Here is a 16780-nt window from a genome sequence, read left to right as displayed (position 1 = left end):
CTCCAGGACCAGAAATCAGGTACTGTCACTTATCTACATAAAAGGCACACATAGGAATATATCCCACAGCCATGTGGCTCTTGCAGCAGTCAAAATCTTAGAGACCCTCTGCACACAGAAATTCACGCTTATTACAATATATTCCAGTTGGTCAGCATGCTGAAAATCTCCGCTCAAGATTTCTGGCTTTTCCAATTAAGCTCATAGACAAAAAGTCTTTTTTCCCTTAATGACATTGCCATTTATTGCAAAGCTATGATGAGTTCTTATCTCATTGTGGTGCTCCATGATAAGTCATTATTCACTGAACTTCACTTTTTGATGTATGAGGAACAGCAACATATACTTAAATAGCTCTATTTAAACTGGCTCTATAGTTGAAACAAATCATTCCAAGAACAGCACTGCATTACAGTCAGAACTGCTCAAAAGCTTAGGATACGATATTCTTCAGTATTCACACAGCTTAATATCTTCAAACAGAAATTACTCAAGCTGATGTATCTCTCATTACTATTAAGTCAAAGTCCTTCCAAATGAGAAGAGGATGATTGATAGTCAGAGATTACCAGGGCCAACATAGTGAGAGACCACACTCTCTATGGCCAACAAGCAAGCCTGGGAGGGCTCAGTTCCCCTACAGCTGAGCATGCTGGGAAAGCTGCAAAGCACCCTCTGGGCCATTTGCCCGAGAGCCCAAGCATTTCCCTCATTCAACACCAGTTCTATCTGGTGCCGACAGTTAAGAGAACATTGCCTAGTCATTCTAGGCCATGGTGCAATGCAAGCTTTCAAACTTTGTAAGAGGGAAAACCAAAAGAACCCACAAAAACAACAACAAACCACCCCACAGCCAGAAAACAGCACATGTACCAGCACAGCTCCAGGCCTCTCCCCCACCCCTCCAGAACATAAAATGCTGTGAGGTGTCAGGACCTTTCCAGAAATAAGCAGCACTGCTTGGATCATGTTCTTTGCCCTACCTAGTACTGATGGGATCAGCTTGAGAATTCAAATTGGACCCAGGTTAGAGGTGAGGAGTCCAGTTTGGTGTGCCTACAAACACTTTGGAAAGTGAAAATATGGTCATGGGCCTGGCCTGTTGACTGCTAGCTTCCTACATTAGATACTTGTGGCACACTGGTATTGCAGGAGAAGAGGAGCCAGATTCACACACCCTGAATTGCACCTAAGTCCCTGTATCTTTTCTTTCCTTCCAGCTGACTCCTGGAACTTAGGCCATGAGAACTTGGTCTTCAAGCTCTCAGCAAGTAGAAATACCCACAGCCGACTTGGGCCGGAAGGTACTGAACTCATTACAGGAGAAAATACACCTGCTGAGCGTACACATACAAACACACAGGGCAACGTAATTCTTCTGCCTCAGGGGTCCCCAGACTTTGAACTCTGACCTGTCACACAAAGGAAAGCAGACCCGAATTTATATACATGGAGCATGTTGCAACTGGACACTGCAGGTGAAGTGTGCAGTGTGAACAACCTCTGCCTGCTGATCATGCTCTGCAGGATCCAGAAGCCAGTTCAAAGCAAGATGCTGTACATATCATCCCTCAGCCCTATTACCACTGTACTGCTTACTGAAGTCAAGCTTCTGAAATGTTTCCAAGAGCATGGGGAGTGTTATTTCCTTTCCATAGCTGTTACATGTCAGTAAAGACCATAAGTAGATAATATCTCAGGCACAGGTAAGAAAGATGGCAGAGTTAATGTATCCAAATCTTTTTCACATGCAAACACACACTGAAATAATCCAGGAATGTTAATCTTGTGTATTATGCTATAGTATAAACAGCAAACATGAAGCTAAAGAAAGTAACAAGCAAAAGCAAGCATCCCTGCCTGAAGGGTCTTCTCCAGGCTATTATGTATCAGAGAAAAAGATGAAAGCAGAAGCTTGAAACACTGTAAAAGAAAAGCTCTCCCCGCATACAAAGTCCAGCACTGAGCACTAATACGCAGGAGTATTTCACTTTCCAGGGCAGAGTGGCTTTCTATGACTCAGTTTCACATCCCAGCTCCAGAGCGTCCTCATGAAAGCACTTTGGGAGGGACCAGACAGATGCAGTCTATGTCATGAATTCAGTTTCAGCAGCACAGGAGGGCTTCACAGTCCCTGCCTGCAGTCACAACAGCTCTGAAGGAAAGGGGCACAGATGTTCTCACTTCAGAGGAGGAACTCTTGCAGAAAGCCTACAGACCCCACCGGCCGCCTCCCTTTTCCTCAAATCCAAAGTACACTAGGGAACAGGCCAGTACTTCACACCCCTGAGCTCAGCATGCCTCTGCCTAAAGTCAGCTAATAAAAGGTGTTAAGAACAGGGCTGCATCTTACACCCACCCATCACAAAGAAGCAGAAAGGAGGCTCCTCCATCCACACATTAAGACAGGAACCTGTCCTTCAAAAAGCCCAAGTTCCTCACTTCGAATACAACGCACAAGCAACAGTGGCCACAAGCCTGTACCCTACATGCAGCAAAGCAGGACCTAGCTCCCTCCGGTGAGGCAGACTGATGATTTCCTCCCTGCCATTCCCACCCCAACCCAAGTTGGCTGAGGCCTTGCAGCAGCAGTGCCCTAAACCTCCAGACTATCCTCTGTGAGACAGAAAGATGACTCTGGGCTCCTGCAGCAGGAACGAGTCTGCCTCACGGAACAGACACTGGTTAAAATGCAGAGCAGGAATGGGGAGCAGAGAGGCTCTTCCTGTTTGCACAGGCACTCCCCAGGGAGAAAGAGCAACTGGTCCAAACATCAGCTCATTAAATGCAAAGACTGTGGGGACAGGCAGCATATCCTGGACTCTCCTATACCTCCTCTCCAACCATCCTTCAAAAGAAGGAAACAAAGCCTTGTCCAATCCCATGGGCATGCATTTGGTGAGTTTCAAGAGTGCCTCAAGGCACTTCAGAAGAAGAACATCCAGCTTCTACATTTAGGATTGGACTGCATATTGAGCTGGTCACTGCTGCAAGATAAGGACATTTCCAGTCATGCTGAGCAACAGAGAAAGATAACAATAGACTTGTCAATGCAGAATACTGTGATTAAGGGGCCCTTCTTTCTACTGCCCATTCTGACACCGCGTTAAACTAAACACCCCTTTAGAAAAAGATGGGCAATAAAACTATTTCATGACATCACAAGAACACTTGAGACTGTTAATTGAGTCAGGACCTTGGTCTCCTTACAAATCAAGCGAAGAACAGAATATATGCGAGGTAGTCAGTTTACATGAACAACGCATGATATTTTTTTAAAATCAGACTTTTTTCCTTGTGCACTCAATACTACTAAATTTTGCCTTGTCTTGAGCAAAGTATACAATGTTAGAAGCAAAACAAGGTCTCCTCCCACGCTCGATGTTATACTGGCAGTGCTAGATGCCTTGCTGCTCATCTTCCCACACCTGGAGATGTTCTATGAGTAACCCACTGTTCTCATCCCCACCATGTCACACTAATGAAGAAAACTGGTTTGTTGCTGTTAACTCCCACTTCCCAGTTCCTGGGCCACTGAGGAGGCACCACAAACAAAAGCAAACAACATGCAACTGCTCTGTTTGCGTGTCCTGAGGACTGGCTCTGCACGCTGGTGCCTGAAGAACAAGCACATTGCAAAAGCATTACGCTTCCAGTGGCAAGATGGATGGGAGAAGTGCCAGCCACTAGCTGTAACCCTTTTGTCATGCCAATTGCTGGCTGCTACGAGGATGTACGTTAGATACCTCCTTAGAAAAGCTCTGCATCTCATCCTTCCAGATGGAGGAGGAATGATTCATACGCACATAAGCAATGTTAGAACGATGGCTGAAGAGAAAACATTTTCTTTGTTTTCTGTTTTGTGTTACAGATATGCTTAGGGGCCTTAATTGCAACAAAAATTGAATTGAAGACGATGATGCTTTGTGCCCCAAGGAGTGCCTGTGCAAAACACCAGTGCTACTTCAGTGGCCTTGTCAGCCTCATGTTGCATGCACACACCTCACATCCCTCATTCCCCTGCTTTCTCATTTTCACAGCATTTCACTGCACAGAACATGACAGAATAACTCCACTTACACAGCCGTCACATCGCGCAATGACAAATACAGGGGAAAGCGTCCAAGAGACGGATCAGGTGTCGGGAGCTCTAAACTGACCAACGACTGACTTGTAATGCAAAAGGAAAGCAAAGGATCTCTTCTCTTTGCAGACACACCAGGGACCAAACCTCACACATTTACTGGGCCTAGATGGCTGATAAATGCAGAATAGACAGAAGGCTTAGCAGTCAGAGCACTTGTCTGCATGGCGCCTGTTTCTTTCACGGAGGCCACTGCATGCATCCTCCTCCCCACCTCACCTGCACAGCACCTTTGCCACACACTTGCACTCCCCTCAAGGGCCCTGTGTCCTGTGAATCTCATTCTGTTTTTCAGTACCAACCTGTAAATGCCCACCTATTTACTTTCCTCTGGCCTCTCTCAGATTCATGAAGTCCTTGAAGCAGAGATTATCCTGAAGTATCCCAAGTCTTACTGCAAGTAAATAAACAAACAGCAGTGCATAAGCATGCAATATGTATATTAAGCTAGGCATATAGCAGTCACCTCTGACAACAAAAGCAAGGGCAGTAGCTTCCTACTACAGACAGTGGTAGAATATCTACATTTTGGGGCACACCCACTGCCCAGGAAAACCTTCAGATTTGCCTTCCCTGCAACCCACTTCCCTCCTTCCCCCATCACATTATCCATTTCTGAAATCCATGGCCCACTTTTTATTATAAATTATTCTAATCAGTTTTGTGGCATGGCAGAAATCCAGCATAACCTTCAAAAATACGCATGCACACACTGGCTATATAGCTTCTTTGTTTCATAGGAGCCTTTCACAACAGCCTGGGTGCAGAGTCTGGGAGGATTTGGCAAACTTTCTTAGCAGCACCCCCATGGTGGTGACCCTTTCCTAAAGGATGCTAGATGCATTCACCTATGCTACTTCCTCTCTTCGTAAAGGATTTTTCCTTAACCTCTCATTAAAGCCAGGAAAAAGTGTTCAAGTGGGAATTTTTCCTCTGCTGTTTTTTTCAGGTTGAAGAAGTGTGACTTGAGGTGGCAAAGGGGCTAGAGAGAACATCTGCAGTCCAATGCAGATGTTCTTTCCCACCCCACCCTCTTCTGAATAGAAAGATTTTAAGATAGGCTGTGTAATTGCTCCAGCTCCTTCAGAATCAGGGTTCAAGTGGGGAAGAAAGGGAAAGGCAAAAGAAGAAATAAACCGACCAACAAAAAAAAAAAATAGAAAAGCTCCAGAGATTACAAAGATTCTTAACCTTTCTTGGGCAAGGAGCACAGGCTGCTTTTGTAGCTCTTGAAAGAAGCCCTATGCAGTTTGTTCACTCATGCTGCAACAGCTCCAGAAGAAATCTGGATCTGGGTCTTTCACACAAAACTAATAAGGAGGTCTGAACCCCACATTGGGGAGGGAGAATATAAATACACAACAACAAGTAATGTGAACACAGAGCACTACCATCTTGTTAAATAATATGCATCTGCAAGTCTGTGTTGACCAACAAGGGACATAAATCAGGAAGATACAGTAATACTCACTAGCATGCAATTAGTCACTGCTGTAAGCACTTTAACTCTGGATTTCTTGCATTATAACATTTCAAACACTGGTGTTTTATAGGAGTGATACGATAGCTGTCTAAGCACCACAATCAAATTATGCTACCAGGACATTTGGGCAATGGATTATCACAGCAAAGGAAATGGATTATCACAGTTTTTAATTCTGAAAAAGGGAAGACTATCTCATTTCAAACACGGCAAGGGGGAGAGTAGAAGACTATACCTGAGTTGTGTTCCCCCCCCCAAATGCCACAAAAATCTGCCAGTCTGAAGAGACAGAAACTGCCCTTCCCCACAATTTCTACTGAAATACCTGAGAACAGGGAATAAACGAAAAATATTCCAAATCAAAGGGCAGTTAAAACAGCCTCCTTGTGTTGGCTGAATACTGGAAGGATGCCCTATTCCTGGGCATTCTCCCATTACAGATCTAGCTGCTACCTCTTTCACTTGATATCAGGCAACAACCGCCGCCAGGCCTAGAGACTTCTTCAGCTGTTTAGAAACTTTACTATCAGCCATATTCCCTCTCACAGGAAGGAGGGCTACTTACCTCCCAAAGCCTTCAAATTAGCATGTTCAAAGGATTGGTGTGTTCCTTTAAAAAGGCTTAATAGTTTAAAGGTTCTCTTACAAAGGCTGCACCTTCTACCTTTACATCACACAGAAAACCTATCTTATTCTGTATCTCAGTTTTCACACTGCATCACAAACCAAATAGTAGCTTTTTTAACCTGACAAATCTTGGTGGGTTTTTTGTTTTTGTTTAAGAGCATTTTGATTATTTCAGCACATACACACTTTTTGGTGCATGGTACTCAAGGGGCCCTGATTCTGACCTCAGTTTTTTTTGCAATAGCCAAATATTCCAGCACAGGATGAGGGAAAACCCACTAAGTCTTAATAACATCCCTGCGATGCAGTCTGAGGAGTCACTAGTAGCCATGTCATATTAAATACAAGAAAAGACTAAAATAGAGAAGACAGTCAAATAAATAGAACCAGAAGAACAAAAGAAAAAATGTAGAACTGAGCTCCACAAAGCATAGAAGCAGCAAAAAATCCTGCTTTGCTACAGCACAGGGCACGTGTCTGAAGCTGATGACACCTGGGTATCATTCCTGGTTACAGTCCTGACTCCTTCTGGATGACTGAACCCACTCATCTCACACCTCCAACAGGCTCTCCCTTCACATTTTCCTTTTGGACTATAGGTCAGCAGTGGTGAACCTTTTCTTTGCCAAGGGCAGAGGACACTAAATATTATCAGCATTCCATACCTTAACACGTGCCTTTAGAACTGCAGCAGCACAACTGCTCTCCATACCAAAACCAAGAAGCGTGGGCCACAGAAAAACAGGAGCTGGATGCCAGTCCCCCAGATTTCACATCTCCACTGTAAGCTTTTTAGGGAAGGATCGGTTGCCATTTATTTGTACCCTGAGCAGAGCAGTGTTATTCAGAGCTGTTAACATGATTCTATAAGCAAGCAGCAACACTGTAGTTGATTAAGACTAGAAAGAACAACAACAACAAATGGAAAAATAAAATTGGCTGGAAAGAAGCGGAAGGAATAAAAAACGACAGAAAATGAATTCAGCAGGACAGAAAAGTAAAGCAGACGATGACAAGATACTTAGAAGAAAGGAAACCAAAAAAAGATAAACAAAAGTGAAAAAGGCATCCACAGGAATATCTGACTTCATTTCAACAAAAAACAGGGTGTATATTTCTTTTTTAATGAGAATGTTGAATTTGGATAATCAAACAAGCAGTATTTTATTTTGCCCCACAGCAAACGTTAATATAGACTTTTAAATTTTAAAGAGGAAGAATCCATGCTCTCAACACACTTGTTCTCAGAACTAATGCTCTAACCACATTAGTAACAGCTTATGAAAAAGACAGCGACTACAGTTCCTTCTCTATCTAGAAGCTACTTTTTTACAGTTGTCATCATCACTACTGTAATTGTACAGTTATGAAAGACTTTATTCTCATTATTTCTTGATATCTTCCTCCCTCTTTCACATGGTAGGAGATAAAAAGGTTTTGTTCAGGTTCAGCTGGGATCTCTTCATCCCTGTTTTTTTTCATTTCTGTGTTCTGAAGCTATCCTTAACTGGACACCTGTGGCAATGCCAGAGATATGAAGTACTGTGGATCACTACAACTACAGGCAAATACTTTACAGAATCAGGAATTTACTTGCATACTACATTACTCCAACTTCCCCGCCCTTCCTGTGACTTCACCTGCTCATAATCATTAGAAAGCAGGGTGTCATTTCTAAGCTGTAGTTGAGCATTAAGAGTACCATGCTGGCCTTCACTGGCTCTATTTAATTAGAGATTAGCAGAAACAATAAAGCATAGGGAGAATATAAACATAAAGTTGCCAGTTTTAGTTTGGACTACTAAAGAGATAAGAAGAAGGCTGCCTGCTTTATCTGTGCAGCTGGACCGGCAAGTTTACATTCGCTGGAACCACACCCCCACCAGAATTCCCTCTGAAATGTCAACACGAACCATATTATTAATTTTCCAAGTTGCCGACCTTTACTGTTGCCTGCATCATAAATCCAGCATTTTGAACTGTTTCTATTCGTACAAGAACGTGCTCCACACGCCTCATGGTATCTGAACTCTGTACATACACTGCTCGCATGTCACAAAACAGATGCTTGCTGCAGCGCCCCTGAAGAAGCTGCTGAGTTGGACCTTCCTAGTTCCATAAAGTCTACTGGATTACCATCAGTTATGCTCTCTACCACTAAGGCAGCCAGGTTTCCCAGGTTCCCCCAAAGCCCTTAGTGTATCTTAGCTTGAATAAAATGTTTCAGAGTATTTTATCAAGGGTCATAGCATAAAAGGATTTTAAAATAAAAGAATTTGGTTATGAACTTAAGTTTTATTTCAATCAGGAGGAAGAAAAAAAAAAAGTCCTTGATTAGAAGACAGCCGTTCCCATTTACTGTTCCTTCCAATTAAAATGTTTTATGTAGATCATCAGAACTTAATGCATCATACATGTTCCACAGTGCTCAACATAAGGCTGTCGATCTGTCATTTCTCTGCAAGCATTTAGTGTGATGAATGATCTGGTTACTTCTCTTTCTGGTATAAAGGCGGGAGAAGCTTTGAGACAAAGAAATAAAGGCCAATGCATATTACAGATCTTACAGTGACTAATATCAGTCCTCCTGACTCACACCTCTGAAAACAGTTAAGGTCACTCTTTCTCTTATTTTTACTGTGGATTTCAGTACACCTCATCAGAATCCTCCAAACACTTGAGATAATTTCATTTAAAGCAGAAACAGGAATGTCAGGAACATAGAACATTTGGGCTACAACACACAATGCCACACTAGCACGTCATAAGATAGATAAGTGACCTTCACTCTTGCCTCTACTGACAAACAGACACACTTGAATCCATTTGCAGGCCAGGATGTTACTGTGATTCTGGAAGACAATCTAATAAATAATGATTTAAGAGAGTTTAAAAAAAATCTAAATACTTATTGTCTGAACTGAAGAACCTGCCTTTCTAAATCAACTAATGGTTTGGCAAGCCTACGTGAAAGGCAGACAAACAAATAGCATCTTTTCCTTTTAGCATAGAATCTGCAATAAGAAAAAGAAATCAGCATTTTATTGATTTCCATAATACCATCTCTACAGCTTAACAAACTCACTCAGCTGCTAATGCTAATTCACTGATGCTATAGAGCCTTCCCATATAATTATACACCCTCCACTTCGCTGAGCCCCAGGGCGCTGTTTCTAACTTTCCAGAGGACCACTGCGCCGAAAGTAGAAACAAAAAAACCTCTCTTTAATTACCTAAAGAAAGCTGCAAACCAAATTTTGCTTATTTAAATGGGAAATTAGAGAGACTTAATTTTTAAGACAGGGAATAATCTGCCAGTCTGCCTATATTTTCAGATTTGATATAATGACAACAAATTCTCATTCAAACTCTTCTCCCCACCCCTATTTTTTTTTCTTCCTAAGAGTACACGACAATACAACATATAAATATTGCAACAATTACAATTTATAGGGAGGCATTCTGAAGTCCTCCTCAACTCAGAAGTGTTTCAAGGGGGTGATTCAGAATCAGACAGAGACTTTCGTGATGTCACTATAACTGAAATTATTAAAAAATTGTAAAATTTTACTATTGCTATAGGGAATATATTATAAGTGAATGTATATTTCAAAGATATTTTTAATAAGTTTTTCTTTAAAAAACCCAAAACACCTTCTGAACTAAATCAAAGGAGGGTCTCTTCTCCGAGTCTAAAATCCAAAACGTCCTAAATAATTAATGAAGTAAACTTTGCCATTTTTCTCCATTTCTTGAACAAATTCAGCAGTTCACAACCAAGCAAACAGCTCCAGTATACTTCAGTGAGAGTTTTGCTCAATTAGGGACTGCAGAATTTGGCCCAATTAATCTAGTACTGTCTATCTGGAAAGAATGTGGTGGAACTCTGCAGTGTAAACACCCTCCCTGAATGGCTGTACCTAGTCCCCTTTCCTGCTCCCCCTGCTTACCCTGCCTTGATATTTCAGATCCAACTGTACTGTATTCACCACCTCCATCAAGATTCAATGTGCCATTTTAGCTAAAATAGCTTAATTTTGCTATAGTTTCCCATGCATATATTAATTTGGAACCAGCTAATCTATTTCCTCTGAGAATGGTGAAATATGTGGATTTTTGTTCAACAAACAAGTTGACAGTATCAATACAGAGTTGGAGAGCCTCTAAAAACAATCTAGTTTGCATAATTAATGTTAATTACAATAACATCTCAATCAGTGACACAAAAGCTTAGCAATGAACACAGTCATACCAGGAAGTGAAAACATGAAACAAACATGAAAGAATTGTGTCTTGTTCTGCAAGAGTATCAAGCAAACTTTCAAGAGATTTATAAATAAGAACATAAAGGCAGAAGACAGCTCTGCTTTGTTAGACATATTTTCTTTACAGGCTGCTTACTACGGCGCTTTCTTCTGAGATTGTAATAAGACGGTGGATCTGAGCTGTGGACACACCAGATAGTATTATCTTTCTACATCATCACATCCAAGCCATTATCAACTGCTTTAAAGACAAACAACGGAGGGGCTTGATCCTGCCGCCCATGATTTTGATAGCAAACACTTAAACAGTTCGATGGGAATGTTTGGGGGGGTTCTGGAGAAGGAGGGGAAGGGAAAAAAACCAAAACAACCCCAACTTGAACACCACATGTAGGTATGAATTCCCTCAGGCATAGAGGAATTTCAGGACAAGACAATGAATTTTTCAACAATCTTTTCCCTACTTTCCATAGCAACAAGCTAAACACACAGAAAACTTACCTGCCTGTTTCACTGGTAGCACAGAAGTCTTAAACAGGGTTTTTTTGGTACGGTCATTTACCAGAGCAGCTTTACATTTAATCATCAGTTTTTTTCATGACCCAAGAAAAATAGTTATCCAATATATTGTTATTTCAAGGGAAGAAGAAAAAAATATTTATGAAAAAATAAGCACCACTCTACCTCACCCAGATTGGCACTGTAGTACACAAGTAGTCATACAAGCATCGCAGGGAGTACTTGCGCAGTAAAGTACCACTCAGCGTGAGTAAGGGTGGCGTAATTGGCTCTGACGAGAGAAGGAATCAGAGCTTGTCACGTCACTACTATAGGGGCCTTTTTGAAAACGTGGGTTTCTTGATTACTTTTCACATGAATGCAGATCTGCTCCCTTAAAGTTAGTGAAGTTACACTGGTGGTAAACTACTACTAGAGGAGAAGCAGGCCCACTTCATATTGATTTAGGAGACCATAGCTCAAGGACCCTCCCATAATGGCAAAATAACCAATATTTAAGACGTTTGAGTTATGTTGGGCATGTTACTCCCTGGCATAATGACTGTTTTTCTATTTGGTATCAATCTGAGGGCTGGTTTGGGTTTTTTTTGTTCCTCCCCCTCCCTTTATAGATAGTAGCAAGACAAGATTTGTTAGACTTTATTTCCTCTAGAAATTTACTGATCTTAAGCATACTTAAGAGTACACTTAAGTAGTCACTGACTAAAGCCATGCTTTACTACCACTTATTTACAAGAGTGCTTGCCTTAAAAAAAGAAACTATGTGGTAGACTCTCAGAATGATGCTGGCCTTTCCTCTTAACAAAAGTTCAGTATATTTATTTTTCAGATGTCTGAGAAAGATGATTTCGGAGCACTATGAGGTTTGGTAAACCTTCAATTCAGCAATTAGTTTCCATATGATATGAATTACAAAGATTGAGCAATTAATATTAATAACTAAACCCAATAAAGTACTAATGTTTCAGATGCCCTGCATAGGGAAATGCTGCTGTACTTGCTGGGGTTTTCCATGTATCTGTTATTTTAGCTACTCTGAACGTACAGCACGGAAGAACATACACCACATTCATGTTTCTAAAAATACATTAAGGAGGGAAAAAAAAAATCAATAGCAATGAAAGAGAGACATAACCATTTTACATTAAGCGCTCCCAATATCAAACCAAGCCACCAAAACTCCCCACTGCAGACCGCAGCTTCACCCTACGACGCACGCATTTTCCTGCCATGCCAAGTCAAGCCCAGGTAATACCGAAACATCCAGGCACGACAGGGCGGGGAGGAGGATGGTGCACCTGGAAATAAAGAAAGGTGGGTTTCCCTGGTTTTTCCAAGAAGGGGAGCAGCCGGATCCCGGCCCGGAGGAGTCTGGCCTGCCGCTTGACCCGGGCAGCTTTAGGGGCCCCTCGCTCTTAACCGTCGCCACAGCCTCAACCACGGGGAAAAAAAATAAAATGAAAAATTACAATCAAGTGTGTCATCGGCAGCATGACACGCATTTGTGGCTGGCAACGACGCCGGGTTGTTTTTTTTTTTAATTTCCCCCCCTTCTTTTCCAATCCGAGGGGGAAAGTCTCTCCCCGGCCGGTGCCAGGCTGCGCTGTGAGGCGAATGCCCCCAACTTTCAAACAGTTGGCAGCCAGCGGAAGGACCCGGCCCGCCGCCGCCGCGCTGCCCCCGCCCGCCTCGCCGCCTCCCCGGAGCCCGGGGCTGCCCCGGCCCGCCGCCCCCCGCCCCACACACACACGCACGCACCGGCCCCGGCAGGCAGAAAGGAACGAGCCGGGGAAGGCCGTGCCCGGCACTCACCCGCTCCGGGGGGATCCGCGGCGAGGGCCGTTGAGGACCGTCGAGAGAGGCGCTGAGGGGAGCGGGGGTCGGCCAAACCAGGGGGTGGGGGGGGCCGGCGGAAAGAGGGGGCGCAGTGAAGGGGCGGTAGAGGGGGCACTGCACACAGGTGACAGCTTTAAACCGGAGGGGAAAAATTAATTTAAAATGAGCGTGCGGAGAGGCGCCGGGCTGCGCGACGGAGGCGGCGGCCAAGCGCTGAGGCGGCTGTGCTCTATCCCATGCCGCTGCGGTGGCCCCGGGCGGCGGTGGCAGCCGAGCTGGGGGGGAAGTTGGGGCCGCAGCCGGCGGGGAGGATGTGACACCGTGACAAGTACGGCCCGCCAGCCATGTACCGAGAGAGGAGGCGGGGGAAGCGGCCGCCCGCGCGCAGGGGGCCGGGGCAGCCCAGGCAGCGCCGCCCGCCCGCACACGGCATTTAACGGCGCTGACGGGCCGCGCCGTGACTCACACACGGGAGTTAGTCACAGGGCGGGACCGGGGAGAGGCAGGGGGGAGGCCGCCCCGCCCGCGGGCACCCCGCCAGCCAACGGGACGCCGCGGCCCAACGGATTGGCGCGATGTCTGGCCAATGGACGCGCCGATCCGCCGCCGGCGCTGGAGAGGCCCCTTCGGCCCAATGAGTCTTCTGAGGACACTGCCGCGAAGTGTTGGGGAGGGCTAGAGGGACTCCCGCGGGGCGGGGAGCTGTGCCCTGGTCTGCTGCCGCGACCAACCACTATTGAGGATTGGGTTGATGGGCAGCCTGGCATTGCCCAATCAGAAATGTGCGGGGGAAGGTGGAGGCGAGAAGCGGCTTCTCCCGCCCCCTACCCGAGAGATGGTCACGCTGAGAGCGGGGGGTGGGGGAGGGAGCGTGACTGAAGCCCCCGGGCGGCCGGCCGGGCACGACCCGGGGGAGGGATGCGGGCAGGCAGCCAGCCCCGAGCGCGGCGGGCGGGGGCACCGAGCCGGCACTGCTGTGAGGTCGCGGGCGGGGTTACCTCAGTGAACAGCGGGGGCGGGCATGGAGCCGGCCGGGGCGGGGGTTACCTCAGCGAGCGAGGCGAGGTGGGGCCGGGCGGGGCGGAGGGAGCGGGCGGTCCCGGCGCCTCCGAGACCCTGGGGAGGGGAAGGGCTGGCCCCGGGGCCCCTTGCGGAGCGGGGCTGGCGGCCGGGAGATGTCCGGGGCGGAGAGGGGCTCGCCCCGGGGCAGCGGGGCGCAGCCAAGGCCGCTTCCCGCGGGAGGAAGGAGACCGGAGCTGGGGCCTGCTCCGCGGGAAGCCGGGGCGGCCCCGCTGGCACCGGGCGGGGGTGGCTGGCGGGGCGCCGGCTGGGAGGTGAAAAGCGCTAAGAGGGGCGGCTGGAGGCAGCCGGCTCGGCTGCGGGAGCCTCGGCTTCCCTCGGCCCCAAAGGGAAAACTAAACCCCGGCTTTTGGGAGCGGGAAGTTGGGGTTTACTTGTGTTTGACAGGTGTCACGGCTCAGGGTCTGAATGTTCCCACCTCCATCCCCCACCTTTTCCTCTTCCCCCCCCCCCCCCGCCCCCCCCCGACATTTTTAGAGGACAAAGCGCACTTTGGGTTCGGGTGTGATGTCAAAATTTGACCAGATGAATGAAAAAATAAAAATAATAGCGTTGACAGCTGCATTACAAAGTGCAGTTCCTCTTGTGCTGCTGGGGGGGAACTGACAGATAGGAGCAGTATCAGTGGTGTAAAAAAGCCATGCTGTTTTTGCAAATGATTAATACTGGAGGAATTTATTTTGGGTAGAGTAAGGAAGTAATGCCTGCTAAGAGTTTCCAACAAATACTGGAGTTTTACCAAAAATTTAATCCCAGTGAAGGAAAGGAGATACTCAAATTATGTTTCACCTCTTCATCTCAACAAACTCTTAAACAAGACCTGCTTTTTTTGCAGTAAAAGCATAAAATAGCTGATAGACTTCTGCAGGATAATGAGATAGTGCTATCAAAATGAGAGACTACATTGGCATTTTCCCCAGCTGCAGAAATACACAGTTTTGTTTGATTTAAAAACTTGTTCCCTGGGCAGAATGCTATACTTTTTTTTTCCTAATTTTGGTATCCACAGTTATTGAAGAGCTGAAAAACTATAACCTGCAATAATTTGTTCCTGTTTTTCACTTTAGAAGTAGTGGGACTAATTATGTTTTTTTCCTGCTTGCTTTTATTGAGATCCAGGGAGCCAGAGTGAAGTTCCTTTTTTAAAGCAGTAATGTTAAATCACACACCAAAAAAAAAAGGGCCTTCAGAGCTGTCTCTTAGCGTCTAAGGCATCCTCCTGCCAGCTGTCCTATAGTCTACACTGTCTTGCAAGAAATGTAGGATGGACAGTACTCACATTACTGTAATATGAAAGGGGAAGGAAAAGACCAGTAAGGCCATCATGTTGGGGAAAAAAAAAGGGGGGAGGAGGGGAAAGTGGCATACAGATTTGGAAGGGGTTGAGTGGGATATTTTTCTTTCATCAGTGAAAGAGCAAAAGTGGGGTCTTGTGCCTTCTCAAGTATCTAGCACTGGCACACAATGACTTAAGACATTAGCTACAATATTTTATGTTACAATTTTACCTCTAAACACTATGAAACGTACCTGGCTTAATGCCTTTGAGGTTTTTTCCCAACACCACCTTCATCATGCTGAGGGTCCAGGCAGTTTCTTACCTGCAGAATTCTTTGGGTAGTAGCACTGCTCTGCTCATCAGTTGCATAAAGCCATAAATCTTTCAATTCTAGGGTAATGTTGGGAAAATAACGTTGTTTAGTAACTACCCCACCTTCCCTGTTTCTGCAGTCTGCTTTGAAAGCATACCAAGGCTTCCGCACCCTGACTGGCACGTTCATAAAACTTTGAGGATTTGTTGACTAATATTTCCTTTCCTGTTGGAATCTGTTGAGCGCTGCTATTGTAAATGCTCTTGTTTTAACTTTTCTTGGATTAAACTGAATCCAACCTATTGTTCTTTTATTGCGTGTTGGTTTACGCATACTGCATTTTGCTCCTCTTCTGAGCGATTGGCTGTTTGCATTAAAATTTATGGATGTTTTTTGGCACAGACCTGTTTCCATCAAAACCCAAGACGGTTACCTTGGCACAAGGGATTCATTTCAGCTAATCATTGGGAATCATGAAGGATTTTTATAAGAGATCCCCATATTTGAACTGATAGCAAAAGCAGAGAATTTAAGATCTGGTGTCTTTTTGGTTTTTTTCCTGCCATAGTAAGAGGTTAAAATACTTGCAAGGTTCTGCAATGTTCAGCAATGCTCATGCACTGATTCGTGCTTGGCAGCTTCTGAATGCTGCGCAAAAGAGTGCTTTGCATCAGATTCAGTGTGGTTTGGCAAATAAAATGAAGAACAGAGTATTTACCATTCAATTTCAGAAAGATAAATATATATACGCACACACAGAGTCTTCAAAGAACTGAAAGGGGTGGGAATCTCACGGCAGATTGTCTTTTTGTAGTTGTGTGTTCTTTAACAGCAACATTCTGACAGAATTGAGACAGAAATTGAGCTTGTGAATTTGGGCACAATTGCTTCTGGAGGGTGTAAGTCTATAAGCAATCATCCTGCTCTGCTGCTACAACCTACTATGGGGGCTTCATGCGCGTGCTCTTCCACAGACAGCAACTGAGGTAATATTTCATATCATCGCAGCGGTGCAGCTTTCCCAATACCCAGCAGTTTTTCTTTGGGGCCATCACTGGTGAGGAAGCAATTATATGAAGATCTCTGCTTTCACTTTTAAAACCTCAATTTCACAGTTACAGAGAACAGTTTCAAAATATGGCCTGCTGCTGAAGGTGATTTCTGTTTGAGGTGGTTTATTTTGGGGTTTGTGAGTTTGGTTGTTTAGGGTCGGTTGCTTAGGATGGTGTTTGCT

At 45.0% G+C, this 16780-nt stretch overlaps 1 protein-coding gene across 5 annotated transcripts in view; it reads right to left on the bottom strand.

The window, feature by feature from the left end:
* The window catches only part of SERTAD2 (SERTA domain containing 2), an 84304-nt gene extending 70940 nt beyond the window's left edge, over positions 1-13364 (bottom strand). For 2 of the 5 annotated variants that reach the window (XM_064446668.1, XM_064446670.1), the window contains exons 1-2: positions 12851-13364; positions 4461-4538 (exon numbers count right to left, since the gene is read on the bottom strand). The gene's annotated coding sequence lies outside the window, so the exon portion shown is untranslated. Of the gene's footprint in view, positions 1-4446; positions 4539-12850 lie in introns of all 5 variants that reach the window. The other 3 variants (XM_064446669.1, XM_064446671.1, XM_064446667.1) reach the window with 2 other exon arrangements.
* Between the last annotated feature and the right edge of the window lie 3416 nt (positions 13365-16780).

Source organism: Phalacrocorax carbo, chromosome 3 (assembly GCF_963921805.1).
Source record: "Phalacrocorax carbo chromosome 3, bPhaCar2.1, whole genome shotgun sequence".
In the NCBI taxonomy this organism is placed as follows: domain Eukaryota; kingdom Metazoa; phylum Chordata; class Aves; order Suliformes; family Phalacrocoracidae; genus Phalacrocorax; species Phalacrocorax carbo.
This window is presented reverse-complemented; position numbering and strand designations above follow the sequence as displayed.